This window comes from Chiloscyllium punctatum, chromosome 10, assembly GCF_047496795.1.
Source record: "Chiloscyllium punctatum isolate Juve2018m chromosome 10, sChiPun1.3, whole genome shotgun sequence".
Lineage (NCBI taxonomy): Eukaryota > Metazoa > Chordata > Chondrichthyes > Orectolobiformes > Hemiscylliidae > Chiloscyllium > Chiloscyllium punctatum.
In genome coordinates this window covers 55,530,790-55,545,273 of record NC_092748.1, presented here as the reverse complement: position 1 = coordinate 55,545,273, position 14,484 = coordinate 55,530,790, and the positions used below count along the sequence as shown (strand labels likewise).

Here is a 14,484-nt window from a genome sequence, read left to right as displayed (position 1 = left end):
CATCAGCATAGGTTCAATTCCCACACAATTTGAGGTTACAGCAAATGACTCTCCATCTCAACCTCTCCCCTTGCCTGAGGGGTGGTGACCCTCATGTTAAACCAGCAATAGTCATCACTCTCTAATGAAAGCACAGCCCTGTATTCCTTTAGAACTATGGCAACTTTACAATAGTATTTCTGGTCTATTTATACAGATAATTAGAGATCATACAGATTAAAAAATCATTTCAATTTGCAAGTTAAACACAAAGAGCAAAAAAGTTACGACCATCAGTTTGAATGAATATGCAAGTGTTCATCCCAAAACATTATTCACTGGGAAAATATGGTGAGCTCAGAAAAAAAAAGTCTAAATTTCCACCCAAGGTTTTAATGGCAAGACAGGAGTTTCTCCAGTGAGAGTGGTGAGGGGCCTATTTGCATGTATTTACATCTCATTATTACCTCATTCCCACCTCATTTAAATGCATTTCCTATTCTCCCACAAGGCAGAGAGAAATTAGACAGTGCCAATTCCCAACATGAAAGTCAGTGCAGGTACTGGTAGCTTCAGTTTGCTAATGGCTGACCCGGACCTCCATCTTGGTCATCAATCCTCAACACTTGGACAGTGACCGTCTGCATTCTTTGTCCATGAAGATTAGCGAGGAGAAAGTGAGGACTGCAGATGCTGGAGATCAGAGCTGAAAATGTGTTTCTGGAAAAGCACAGCAGGTCAGGCAGCATCAAAGGAGCAGGAGAATCAACGCCTCGGGCATGAACCTGAAGAAGGGTTCATGCCCGAAACATCGATTCTCCTGCTCCTTGGGTGCTGCCTGACCTGCTGCGCTTTTCCAGAAACACATTTTCAGCCATGAAGATTAGCATCAACATTCGACCTGCACCAGCTTCACCAGATTATCGTCACAAATCTGAACTCACTTTATAACATAGTTTACCTCTTCAGCATAGCTCTTTGGACTGCACCAACACCTTGCATCATAACATTGCTGCCAAGGACGCCATGTGTGTAGGGACAGGCATTCAACTCATCCATCAGACCAGGGTGTATCTCAGGGTTCCTTGTTTATTTTTTCTTAGCACTCATTTACCTTCTGCCTACATGGATGCTCAAATCGGCTTCTTTGGCACATTTCTGCCGTATTTAGAATTTACAGCCTAACAGTACTTCTGCTTTGCATGTCAGCACAGATGCATTTGCTAGCAGCGACCAGCAAAGAGGGCTGACATATCGTGCTACATCAGTATCACACCTGCACTATGTGCCAGTAGCTTATACAGCAAACATACTTCAACCACAAACAAAAACAGAAATTGTTCGAAAAAACGCAGTAGTTTGGCAGCATCTGTGGAGAAATTAAAGTTAACATTTCAGGTCCAGTGACCCTTCTTCAGAACTGTTTAAATTTTGTAAACTGTGTAATCAGTCTGAGGAACTTACAGAGTTCAGTCAGGCGTCTGGTCACTTATCAGAGTTGTCTTTCCCGTTCGGTCAGGATGTGGGCTATGATCAGTCCAAGTTGTCTGTTCACTGCAAGTCAAGTGGGGACAGTGTTACCAGGACCAATGCTGGGGAATCAGTGTACAAGAGTAAAAGAAAATGGAAATTGGTATGGGAAGAGTTACCAGGTGGTGAGTGGAGATCAATCAACACCATCACTCTGGTTTCAATGGGGTTGACAAAGATAGCAAGAAAGAATGAAACATGAACATTGAAGGTCGTCACCTACATTGAGGGGCTCAGCCTATGACTCATTCCATGAAGCTCTACCTGCATTCAATCCTACCCTCATCCAAATCAAAAGTGGACACATCAAGAATAAAAACTGCTGCCCTCACACCTGTAGTGCATAGAGTTCAGGGTTCCTTTTCTATAGGTTCAACTTATGTGTGGTGTGAGACCATTCAAGACAGTGGAATTAAGCAGGTACCCACACAGTACATGTTAAAGACATCTGTTGTTATCACACAACTCTGTATGTGATCCTCATGAATCAATCATCAGTTTCAACTAAAAGTCCTGGCTACAAGCAACCTGGACAATAATTATTCAACATTACAAATTACCTAGTAATGGTTATGAAATACAAGTAATGTTAGGTGAACTGTAAACATTCACTTTAGTTCTAAAATTCACAATCACTTTCAAAGCTGAGTACCAGCAATTTATGGCAGTTCTTCCTTAGCCTGCAGCAGAGACATGGCAATGATGTGCTCCTGAGTTTGGTCTAATGGACCCAATGGAGGTGTCAGTATCTGAGCTGGTGGAGGTTGCATGAGGAGGTTTTGCTGGTGCATACTCCAAGGGGTCTCCGAGATGGAAGAGGACATAATATGCTGAGGGGTTGGGCTTTTCAAGGTGGAAACTGTGCAGATGCTACTGGTGCCTACAGGAGACAAGGGGTTATGAAATAGGGGTAGAAGTTTGGGAGTATTGAGTACAGTCACACAGTGGCAGTATTGGGAGAGTAGCACAGCAGTGGACAATGAATCTTACTTGGTTGCCAGGAAGTAGAGGTTTTGGTATCACCATATGAACAGTCACAGTCCTCTCCTGCTAAGGCAGAGACTCTCTTATCATAGAGTTTAAGCAGGCAAGTATTGGGCACCCTACCACTTGTCTTGGTTCTCTCTGCCCTTTTGTGCACACACAGAAACTCACAGAAAAGGAGACACTCAGTGGTTGGTAAAGTTGTTAATGTTGATGTAGGTGGAGGAAAGTTGTCTTGCGTGAGTGACTAGGAAGGTCAGAGGGCCTGCAGGTCTAATAGTCTGGGAGTTGTGGAAGATGCTGCATATAATAGAGTGGTAGACCATGAACCTTGGGTGAAAGTGGATGCAGTAGCAGAGTTAGAGAGAATGAGAGGTAGCAGAGAGAAAATAGTGGCATTTACCTTGGCAAATGGAGAAAGTTGTTAACCTTTTTCCTGCATTGCTGGGAGCTCCTACAGATTGCTAATACTGCACAGACCTGGACGGCAACTACAGACCAAGCTGGTCGGTTAGGTGCCATGGTATAATCTGGTGGTCCTCTCTACCACATTGTCCACTTGGGCCTCAGAAGTGTATTGCCAACTTCCCTTTCTCACCCATGTCTTTTTGACTTGTGTAACAACATCTTGTCAATGGCATTATCTGGCTTGTGGTATTTAACCTGGTGTGGGATTTAAAAATAGTACTAATGCCATGAATCCCAGAATGCCCCAGCAGCACTGAATACCTCCACTTGAACACAAAATGTAGAAGTGTGGTGCATATGTCATGGTGAATAGTAGGGAACTGCAGGAAATAACTTGTTCAAACTCAAGGAACAAAATCCCCCATGAGGCTTCCCGAAATGGACACTTAGCCAATTTTGGTAAAATTTAGCCCTTGGTCTGTAATTTTTCAACTTTGCCCCATTGACACAAGGCTGGATTTTCCTGTGGGCTTGGGAAGAGATGATCTGTGCACTTTTGCAGCTTCTGATCTGCATACCTCACTTTGCTTGGGATTTCAGAGGGAGGTTGGATTCTCTGTGTAATTTTTATTTATTCATTTTGTGGGACATGGGCATCACTGGTTGGCCAGCATTTATTGTCTGTCCCTAGTTGCCCTTGAGAAGCTGATGGTGAACTGCCTTCTTGAACCACGGCAGTCCTCCTCCAGCGGTTTTTAATAAACCGCTATGGACTTTTTAAAAACTGTTATGGACTGTGTGAGGATTAAAGGTGTAAAGGTGGGCCAGTTGAAAATCTGCCTTCATTCTCTAATGCAGCCATATAGCTCCCAATAATCCTAAGCTTCATCTCCCTCACCCTTCCCACCCAACCCTTCCCCTTCAGGTTAGCCATCCCACACCTTCTCAACTACCCACACCCATGTATCGTCCAGTTTGCACCGGGTACAGCCTTTGGAAGCTACACAACAGCTGAATTAATTCAAAGTTTCTGGGAAAATATTAAGCCTCTAACAATATAACAGAATGTCACTCTGAAGAACAGGAACATCAGTCAAGCTCTGCTCATCACAATAGACAATAGGTGCAGGAGTAGGCCATTCTGTCCTTCAAGCCTGCACCATCATTTAATATGATCATGGCTGATCATCTTTAATCAGTATCCTGTTCCTGCCTTATCTCCATAACCCTTGATTCCACAATCCTTGAAAGCTCTATCCAACTCTTTCTTAAATGAATCCAGAGACTGGGCCTCCACTGCCCTCTGGGGAAGAGCATTCAACAGCCACCACTCTCTGGGTAAAGAAGTTTCTCCTCATCTCTGTCCTAAATGGTCTACCCCATAGTTTTAAGCTGTGTCCTCTGGTTTGGCACTCACCCATCAGCGGAAACATGTATCCTGCCTCCAGAGTGTCCAATCCTTTAATAATCTTATATGTCTCAAATCATAACCCCTCTCAGTCTTCTAAACTCAAGGGTATACAAGTCCGTCGCTCCAGTCTTTCAGTGTAAGGTAATCCCACCATTCCAGGAATTGACCTCGGGAACCTACGCTGCACTCCCTCAATAGCCAGAATGTCTTTCCTCAAATTTGGAGACCAGAACTGCACACAGTAGTCCAGGTGTGGTCTCACCAGGGCCCTATACAGCTGCAGAAGAACCTCTTTGCTTCTATACTCAATCCCTCTTGTTATGAAGGCCAGCATGCTATTAGCCTTCTTCACTACCTGCTGTACCTGCACGCTTACTTTCATTGACTCATATACAAGAACACCCAGATCTCTCTGTACTGCCCCTTTACCTAAATTGATTCCATTTAGGTAGTAATCTGCCTTCCTGTTCTTGCCACCAAAGTGGATAACCATACACTTATCCACATTAAAGTGCATCTGCCATGCATCTGACCACCCACTTAACTTGTCCGGGTCACCCTGTAATCTCCTAACATCCTCATCAAATTTCATCCTGCCACCCAGCTTAGTATCATCAGCAAATTTGCTAATGTTATTACTAATACCATCTTCTATATCATTAACATATATTGTAAAAAGCTGCGGTCCCAGTACTGATCCCTGCGGTACCCCACTGGTCACTGCCTGCCATTCCGAAATGGAGCCGTTTATCATACTCTTTGTTTCCTGTCAGCCAACCAACTTTCAATCCAAGTTAGTACTTTGCCCCCAATACCATGCGCCCTAAGGTTGCTCATTAACCTCCTATGTGGGACTTTATCAAAAGCTTTCTGAAAGTCCAGGTACACTACATCTACTCGATCTCCCTCGTCCATATTCAGAGTTACATCCTCAAAATATTCCAGAAGATTAATCAAGCATGATTTCCCCTTCATAAATCCATGCTGACTCTGACTTATCCTGTTACTATCCAGACGTGTCATAATTTCATCCTTTATAATAGACTCCACCATCTTTCCCACCACCTGAGGTCACATTAACTGGTCTATAATTTCCTGCTTTCTCTCTCCCACCTTTCTTAAAAAGTGGTATAACATTAGCCACCCTCCAATCTGCAGAAACTGATCCTGAATCTATCGAACTCTGGAAAATAATCACCAACGCATCCACGATTTCTCGAGCCACCTCCTTCAGTACCCTGGGATGTAGACCATCAGGCCACAGGGACTTATCAACCTTCAGACCTAACAGTCTCTCCAACACCAATTCCTGGCAAACATAAATTTCCTTAAGTTCAGATCCTTCAGCCACGGTTACCTCAAGAAGATTGCTTGTGTCTTCCCCAGTGAACACAGAACTGAAGTACCAATTCAATTCTTCTGCCATTTCTTTGTTCCCCGTAATATATTCCCCTATTTCTGTCTTCAAGGGCCCAATTTTAGTCTTAATCATTTTTTTGCCTTTCACATACCTAAAAAAACTTTTACTATCCTTTATATTATTGGCCAGTTTACCTTCATACTTCATTTTTTCTCAGCGTATTTCCTTCTTAGTAATCCTCTGTTGTTCTTTAAAAGCTTCCCAGTCCTCCGTTTTCCCACTTATCTTTGCGATGTTATACTTTTTCTCTTTTAACTTTATATGTTTCTTAACTTCCCTCGTCAGCCACGGCCACCCATGCCTCCTCCTAGGATCTTTCTTCCTTTTTGGAATGAACTGATCCTGCACCTTCTGCATTATACACAGAAATATCCACCATTGTTCCTCCACTGTTATCCCTGCTAAGGTATTGCACCATTGAACTCTGGCCAGCTCCTCCCTCATAGCTCCATAGTTCCCTTTATTCAACAGAAATATTGTCACTTCCGATTGTACCCTCTCCCTCTCAAATTGCAGATTGAAGCTTATTGTATTATGGTCACTACTTCCCAATGGCTCCTTCACTTCGAGGCCCCTGACCAATTCTGGTTCGTTGCACAATACCAGATGCAGAATTGCCTTCTCCCTGGTCGACTCCAGCACCAGCTGTTCTAAGAATCCATCTCTGAGGCATTCCACAAAGTCTCTTTCTTGAGATCCAATACCAGCCTGATTCTCCCAGTCTACCTGCATGTTGAAATCCCCCATAAAACTGTAGTACATCTTTGCGACAGGCCAATTTCAGCTCCCGATTTAACTTATATCCAACATCCAGCCTACTGTTTGGGGGCCTGTAGATAACTCCCAAGAGGGTCTTTTTACCCTTAGTATTTCTCAGCTCTATCCACACTGACTCTACACCCTCCGGAGGGATCAGAAACTAGGTAGGAAGCAGCAGCACACGTTAATGATGCCTCCTTGGAGGTTCTCCTGAGCCTCCGTCCAGTAGAGAAGTGAAGCTCTTTTCCCTTTGGATGGCAACAAAATTCCAGTCATAATGATGAAGGCAACATGGTCAGAGGTGGCTGCAGAGGTCAGTGCCTGTGGGCTGCTCAAGGGAATCTCTCTCCAATGGCACTGAAGGATGAATGACTGCACTACAATATATACCACTTAATGTTTGATGCTCCTACAGAGTACAAGTTAGCAAAATAGGGTTACTCAGAGGACTGTCACACAGAAGTTTGGGAGCCAGGCATCTTTATCACTTGCCTCGTGTGTGGTCAATGTCTGTCACTTTATTGCAACTACCAAAGTAGTATCACTGGCATCTCAGTCGTACTGCCTTTTAAACATTTGTCAGGATTTATACTTCAAACATAGCATTCAGCTGCTCACAGATCTTTCATCACAATTGGAAGAATGTTTCCATCTGACAGGTTTTCACCAAAACTCACTGGGACAACATCACAATCACAAAAGATGGCCTTTTGAGTTGAATCCACTTTTGAGTTCAGTCTCACTTCAGAACATACGATATCGAAGTAAATCATTTGGCCCCTTCAGCCTGTTCGGTCATTCAAAAAAATTATGGCTGATGTGTTTGGGTTTCAATTTCACATTCCCTTCTACTTCCGATAACCCTCAATTTTATCACCTGACAAGTATCTATCCATTTTTGTCTTAAAAAATATTCAATGGCTCTGCCTCTGCCACCTTCTGATCTGAAGTGTTCCATAGTCACTTGAGCCTCAGAAAAATTATTCCTCTCATCTCTTTACTGAAAGGGAGTAAGACTAATTTTAAATCAGAGTCCCTTAGTTCTGGGCTGGTCCATAAGAGGAAGTCTTTTTTTCTATATCCACCTTGTGAAGACCATTCAAGACCTTATACACTTCAATCAAATCATCCCTCATTCTTCTAAACTCCAGTGGAAACAAACCCAGCCTGGTCAATCTTTCATAACAAGACAACCCACCTGTTGCAAGAATCAAATTGGCAACCATCAGCTGTAATGCTTCTAAAGCATTTATATCCTTCCTTAAGATGAGAAGGCCAAAGCTGCACACAGTATTTGAGATCTTATCAATGCCCAGTATAACTTTAGTATAACATCCTCCATTTTATGTTCAAATCTTCCCATAATAAAAAATAGCAAACCATTGTTCTTCTTGATTATAAGCTATACTCATTTCTTAATTTATTGTGACTCATGCACTAGTGGATTTAAATTCCCACTGCACCTCAGAACTGTGCACGTGTTCTCCATTTTTTAAAATTCTTCCTGTCAAGGTGAAAATCTTCAAATTTCCCCACAATACACTCCATCGGCCAGATTTTGTGTCCACATACAACCCATCCACAACTTTCTTGGGACTTCTTCACAATATACTTTCCTACCTATCTTGGTGTCATTTGCAAATTTAGCTACCATGTGTTTGCTCACCTCATCTGAGTCATTGATGCAAATTGTAAAATGTTGAGTCCCCAACACAGACCCCTATGGGAGTCCACTTGACACATCTTGCCAATTAGTCTAAATTTAATTATGAATACACTGTTTTCTGATATGTTACTCCTGCACCACAAGTTTAGTTTCTCCAGTAATCTTTGATATAGCACCTCAAGGTCAGTGCATCTCCAGGCTCTCCTTTATTCACAACACATTGTAGCTCTTCAAGGAACACCAATAAATGATTTAAACATAATATTCCATTGACAAAGCCATGCTTACTCTTCCCAGTTATCCCGAGTATATTTTTGTTTTTAATGTATGCAGCGATAATCTCTTCAACCTAGAAGATGTTGGATGTTTTGAATTGTTTGCTTGGTTTAGTGATTGAGATGGTAGAAGGAACTTGCATTTGCAGTTGAACCTGCAAGGCATTGACCAGGTGCTGTTAAAAGCGTGATTAGAACTGATGGCCACTTAACACAGGCATGATTGGCTGAATTACTCTCAGTGCTGTAACTTTTTTTATGGCTTTATCTTTACTGGTCACAACTAGAAAGGAATTGATAATGTGCTTAGATAACAAAAACATTATATCATGTAATGTGCAATTTATGGCTTGAATGTCAAGATAAAATAATGTTTCTTAATAGACCACAGTCTAATTTTATTAAGGTAAATATTTTCTTTTAAACAGATGAGTGAATATATCAGCAAAAGACATTTCCTCGGTTGAGTTTCCTTTAAAAAAAGAAATTTAAATCATCTTGAAGATGACTTCGATTTCTTAGGCAACCTCTGAATTGTGCCAGTTTTGCTATTTTACAAACTGATTGATAACTTTCATCAGCTAATAGAAAGAAAGGAAGAAAAAGAAAAAGAAAAACTGGGGCAAAATAGTTTCATCCTCTAACAAAACTACTTCACAGGGTTTGAAAAGTTGAGAAAATATACATCAGCATCACAACAGTGTACTAGCATTAATCCCATGAGAGAATATTTTAAATTTTTAAAAACTAATTTCATGTGGTGTAGTTTTCTTGCCTCCATAAAGTACGTATTTTAAAAGTAACAACACTTTAATGAAAAGCATTCCTCTTGCATTAGGAGCCCATCAGAATTTGATGAACAGAATTATTTCCTTGCCACACTGAATTTTGCATCAAAAAATAGATGAAGGTATTAAAAACCTCTGATTAAAAAATTATTAACATAATATTTTGTTTGAAATTGAGCCACACATTCAGCATATTTGTGGAAGTGATGATCTTCAAAATTAAAGACTCATTCAGAGATCTATCATTTGTAATTGTCCCTTGGAAATATTTTGACACTGGCCAAGAAGGTTTTCATGGTAACATCTGTGTTACAAGATTTAATGTTCGTGATGTTTAAACAGGAAGTATTTTCAGATATTTTTGATTTTTGGAAACAGTCAAATGGTTATCTCAATGTCTTAAAGGACATGATAAATACTTAATAGCATTTAACAGTCAGAGCATTACTATTGTATTGACTTTTAGAATCCCCATCCTTACATAACTTATGACAGATATTCTGAGTTAAATACAATACAAAATTAAATAGACTTTTGCAAAACAGTATTAATTAGTTTGCTTGGATGTATTGTATGCAGGTAAGAACATTTTTTCTGCCTCAACAATTACAAAAACAAACCAAAATGGAAGTGTTTTACTTCATTCAGACACTTCCGTTGTACTCTCAAATCCTGCTGTCTTTAACCAGGCCACTTTGGCTCGTTTTACATATAGTGCAGCCAGTAAATAGTCTGAATCTATAAATCTACAAGCCTTTGCTTTTGGTGACATGGAGAGAAGATTCAGAACACAAATTCAAATGCCAATCACGTTTTTATATGAAATAATTGTGAAGCAAACTACTTCTATCTACAAGTTAACATTTATTGTCTATTAGCAAATTCTTCAAAGTCTTTCTGAAGTCTTGCAGCTTTAAAAGTCACTTTTTCATATTTCCTGTTTAATATGAGCATTTAAGATACAGGTCTTTCAATAGAATTCCTAATCAGCTAGCCTTTAGGAAAAACACTGAACCCAAGGCTTAAATTAGCACTTCACTCAAAAATTTAGAAAAATAAGCACAGTTTGCTAAGAAAGATACATTAACATGATTATACCAGGGTTCAAAATTTCATCTAAAATTGAAATCCATTAAAATGTATTGTCTCACCCAGCAACAGCAATGAAAATAACTACTTACTTCATTTAAACCAGTATTTTCAATTTGTTAGCTGAGCACACTGAACCTATATATTGCTGTCTGAAGTTATCTTCCTTTGCATATACTGCATTACACCATGCTGAAGCAAAAGTTTCAACAACCTGGCGCTGCAATTTCACAGCCAAACAAAATTACTCAATCCACTGCTAATAATTTCAATAAAGTTATATCTTAATAAAGTTATATTATGCACATAGTCTTACACTACCATAGTACCGACCATCTTAAATATTTCAATTTTATTAGTAACTTAAGAATTTTCAACATATACCTCCATATTTATTACCAAGTTATGTTCCTACAGTTTTTAACTCGTTGTTTCACTCATGTTGTGCATGCAAAATTTTTCAACATGTAAACTGCTGTAGAAAAAAAAACTATATGAAGAATATAGCTTTCGACAATATTAATGAAAGTATCAACTGCTGAAAAAGATTCTACTTTAAAACATTCCGTTATATATAAGTGCTCCATTTAAATACAGTAGAATTTTTTCCATATTCAATAAAGTGTATTTTCTTGTGGATGTACTTTACTGAAATGGAACAATATTATATATCCTGAATTGAATCGGTGCTTTAACAATTCAGTATCCTCACAGTGCTGAGCACAGTTTAACAAGGTGCATTATTTATCATATTAACCTTTTAAAGAAAGATTAGCACTTTTCTGAACTGCACATTTGTTCTATAAACTCCAAAGTATATTCTACAAGAAGTTCCTGCAGAGACTCAAATCATACCATAAGATCTGTGACTTCTATAATGAACTATCTCAAATGTAACTCAATCTGTGAAAACAGATAATAGCACAACTGATGTTCAAAATTATTTAGAACGTGTGATAAAATTCTTCCAAACACAGTGAAGGCAATTGCTCCATATTTGTTTTGCACTTTCTTTCAAAAGAACATCTGTAGCTCAAACTTCTTTTTGAGCAGGGTTGCAAGTTTCTGAAAACTTCAATGCTACATTCATGTTTCAGTTCCTCTAAATTGTTGTGGTTTTAACTAGAGTACTCTGCACTTTAAAGCTTTATCTGATGCAGACCTCTCGACTATATAAAATTTAGATTGGCCAGAAATATTAAATCACTTAAGTGCCAAACAGGCCATTTATCACTGTTCTATTTAAATTAACTTTGCTTACCTTCAAGATTTTCAATCTATTTCAAAGCATTAAATTTATACAGTTCCCTGAATTTCTTTCTGCTTGCTTCCTGTTAGCTGTATGCTGAACGTCAGACTTCCTCACCGCACCTCATTTGAGATCAGAGCTCGAACAACAGTGGTTAGACTCATAGTGGAACAAGACTATTGGCTTGTTTCCACCTTTCAAAGTTGCATACAATAAGTATAATGGTGACCTAAAAATAAATGTAATTAGAACACTTTTCATATGCTTCTGCCTGAAATGTATTAACAATTTCTGTCATTTACTGTACACATTTAAAAAGAGACTTGCAGTTATGTAGTGCCTTTCTCAACCTCTCAGGATATCCCCAATGTACTTCCTAACCAATGAGCTACTTTTGAAGTGCAAACACTATTGTACTGTGAGCATGTACTTATGTGCAAATAAGTATCATCATAAAAATGTTACTATTTTAAAAAAAACAGCTGCCGTTTTTAAAAATAATTCACATTTTCACTAAACTACTGGATTTAAAAGTAATAGCTACGTCAGGATTCACTGACTATCCAGAACTGCAAGTTATAAGTAGAAACAGTAGGCATGTGACAGCAGCATTTATAGCTGAGCCAAAATTGTGAGGAGCCTTTTAATTTCACAACAGAAAATATGTTATAGGCTTCACTTTTCTCATAAACGTTCTGCTGAATGAAGTCCAATTTATATTTCCTATATTTTTGCAAGTGAGGGTTTTTTTTAAATTTCGAGATTCTTACATTTGCTGAGTTACTTGATCCACAAAGGAAGCAGCCAACATCCTTTTAACAGCTTAATACACAGCAGAAAGCTGCTCAATTTCCTCTCAAGTGTTTTTCTGGGGTTTCAGTCATTTGCAAAGTTCACATATTTGAGCAAATCAAAGTGTTATAAAATTTCAATTCACTCACATAAAAGAGCATATGCCCAGGCAAACACTCAAATACACAAGTGCATTCTAATATGTACGCGAATAGCCACGTCCCATTACAAACATGTGAACATGGAAGGCAAAGTTATTTAGTGAATGGACTTGAGATGGTTTCAAATCATTTAGATTCTTTGATTGTGGACTCGCATAGGAACATAAGGCTTAGAAGCAGGATCAGGACACTTGATCCTTCAAACCTGCTGTATCGTTGAATAGAATCATGGTTGATGAGGTTGTGATCTCATCTCCATTTCCTGTCTACAACCCATAACCTTTCTTGTTTATAAAGAAATCTAACTTGGCCTAGAATAAATTAAAAGATCCAGCTACATTTACCTTATGGAGAAGAGAATTCCACTCATTAACAAACTACCAAGAGGAAATTCATCTTCAACGTACCTTAAAAGAGAGATCTCTTATTCTTAAACTGTGTCCCTTAGTTTTAGTCTCTCTCACAAGTAGAGGTATCCTTCAGATATTCACCTTATTTAATTCTCTCAAGACCTTTCAATAAGATCACCTCGCACTGCTCTAAACTCCATTGGGTATAGATTTATGGATTAGTGCTGCTGGAAAAGCACAGCAGTTCAGGCAGCATCCGAGGAGCAGTAAAATCGACGTTTTGGGCAAAAGCCTTTAATCAGGAATACAGGCAGAGTGCCTGAAGGGTGGAGAGATAAATGAGAGGAGTGTGGGGGTGGGGAGAAAGTAGCATACAGTACAATAGGTGAGTGGGGGTGGGGGTGAAGGTAATTGGTCATGGAGGAGGGCGGAGGAAGGTAGCAAAGAGTACAATGGGTGGATGGGGGTGGGATGAAGGTGATAGGTCCTCTCTGAGGGAGCGTGTCAGTGAGAGAGTGAGAGAGAGAGAGAGAGCGTGAGTGAGAGCGAATCGAGAGAGAGAGAGAGAGAGAGAGAGAGAGAGAGAGAGAGTTTGTGTGAGATTGAGAGACAGACAGAGGAAAAAGGTCTTTTTACGATCCCTTATAAATTAACATCCTAAGCTTGAATGTTAGGATGGGTGAAATGCTCCCTCACCCTCAAGCCCACCTCCTCACTGTCAGCTCATTCCATAGCCCATTAAACACCACAGGAACTGTAAACATTTTAAGACAGGTCTTTTCTTCAATCAAAGAGGAAATCTGAGCACTGACTGCTGTTGCCAAATGGTCAGTAGCTCTTGTCCCAGCAATAATCAGCAGGAGGATGGTCTTTACTGGGACTTCAGGCAATTCCTGAAGATGAGCAGCAAAAGGAACCCACATCAGCAGTGAAGTCTGTGGTCCTACCAGGATAGCAGCACACAGCAACAAAGTGGCTGGTGAAGTAGCACACCTTGGGAGGAGTTCCAAATGTGCATAAATGGCCAGAGGGGACTTTCCCTGGCAAAGTCACAATGCCACCAGCTTTCATCTGTCAAATTGGATACTTTGCACCAGCCTCCCCCACAGCAAGAAAATAACAGCAGTTGGTGAAAAGTGGAGAGCTTTATGTTGCTAATTGGCCATTAATATAACATATTAGGGTACGCAGGCTACCAATGCCTCTCCCATGAATAAAATACTCATGGATTGGGCGGGTGACAGAGGTACCACTGCTATGACACCCAATTTTAAACAGACACCCTGATCCTGCCATCCTAAATGAGCATTCTGGCCACCATTCCTAAAGCTATTTTTTTTAAAAAATTCTTATTATATCTTCTTGCCTTCTCAAAATATCCCTTGCAATAACTAGACATCTCCTGTTCTCCACCCAAACACTTCACAAGTATCTTTTACTGTGTGTCCTTTATTTTCTCCTTCCATTTTCTTCTTAGATATTATTTATCTAGAATATTTTCCAGTCCCAAAGAAGGATCTGAAGGCTTCAAACATTGACTGCCTGATTTCTTTTTCTCCACAAACTCTGCCTAATCTGCTCAGTATTACCAGATTAAGGCAGAATATTGGTTCTAGTGAACAG

General features: G+C 39.8%; 1 protein-coding gene across 5 annotated transcripts in view; it reads right to left on the bottom strand.

Moving 5' to 3' along the window:
• LOC140482169 (WAS/WASL-interacting protein family member 1-like) overlaps positions 1-14,484 on the bottom strand; it is a 136,530-nt gene that overhangs the window by 79,921 nt on the left and 42,125 nt on the right. The window contains exons 1-2 of one of the 5 annotated variants that reach the window (XM_072579183.1): positions 11,571-11,689; positions 1,444-1,533 (exon numbers count right to left, since the gene is read on the bottom strand). The exons of 2 other annotated variants lie outside the window; for them this stretch is intronic. The gene's annotated coding sequence lies outside the window, so the exon portion shown is untranslated. Of the gene's footprint in view, positions 1-1,443; positions 1,534-11,570; positions 11,695-14,484 lie in introns of those variants that run through there. 2 more of the 5 variants (XM_072579182.1, XM_072579184.1) reach the window with 2 other exon arrangements.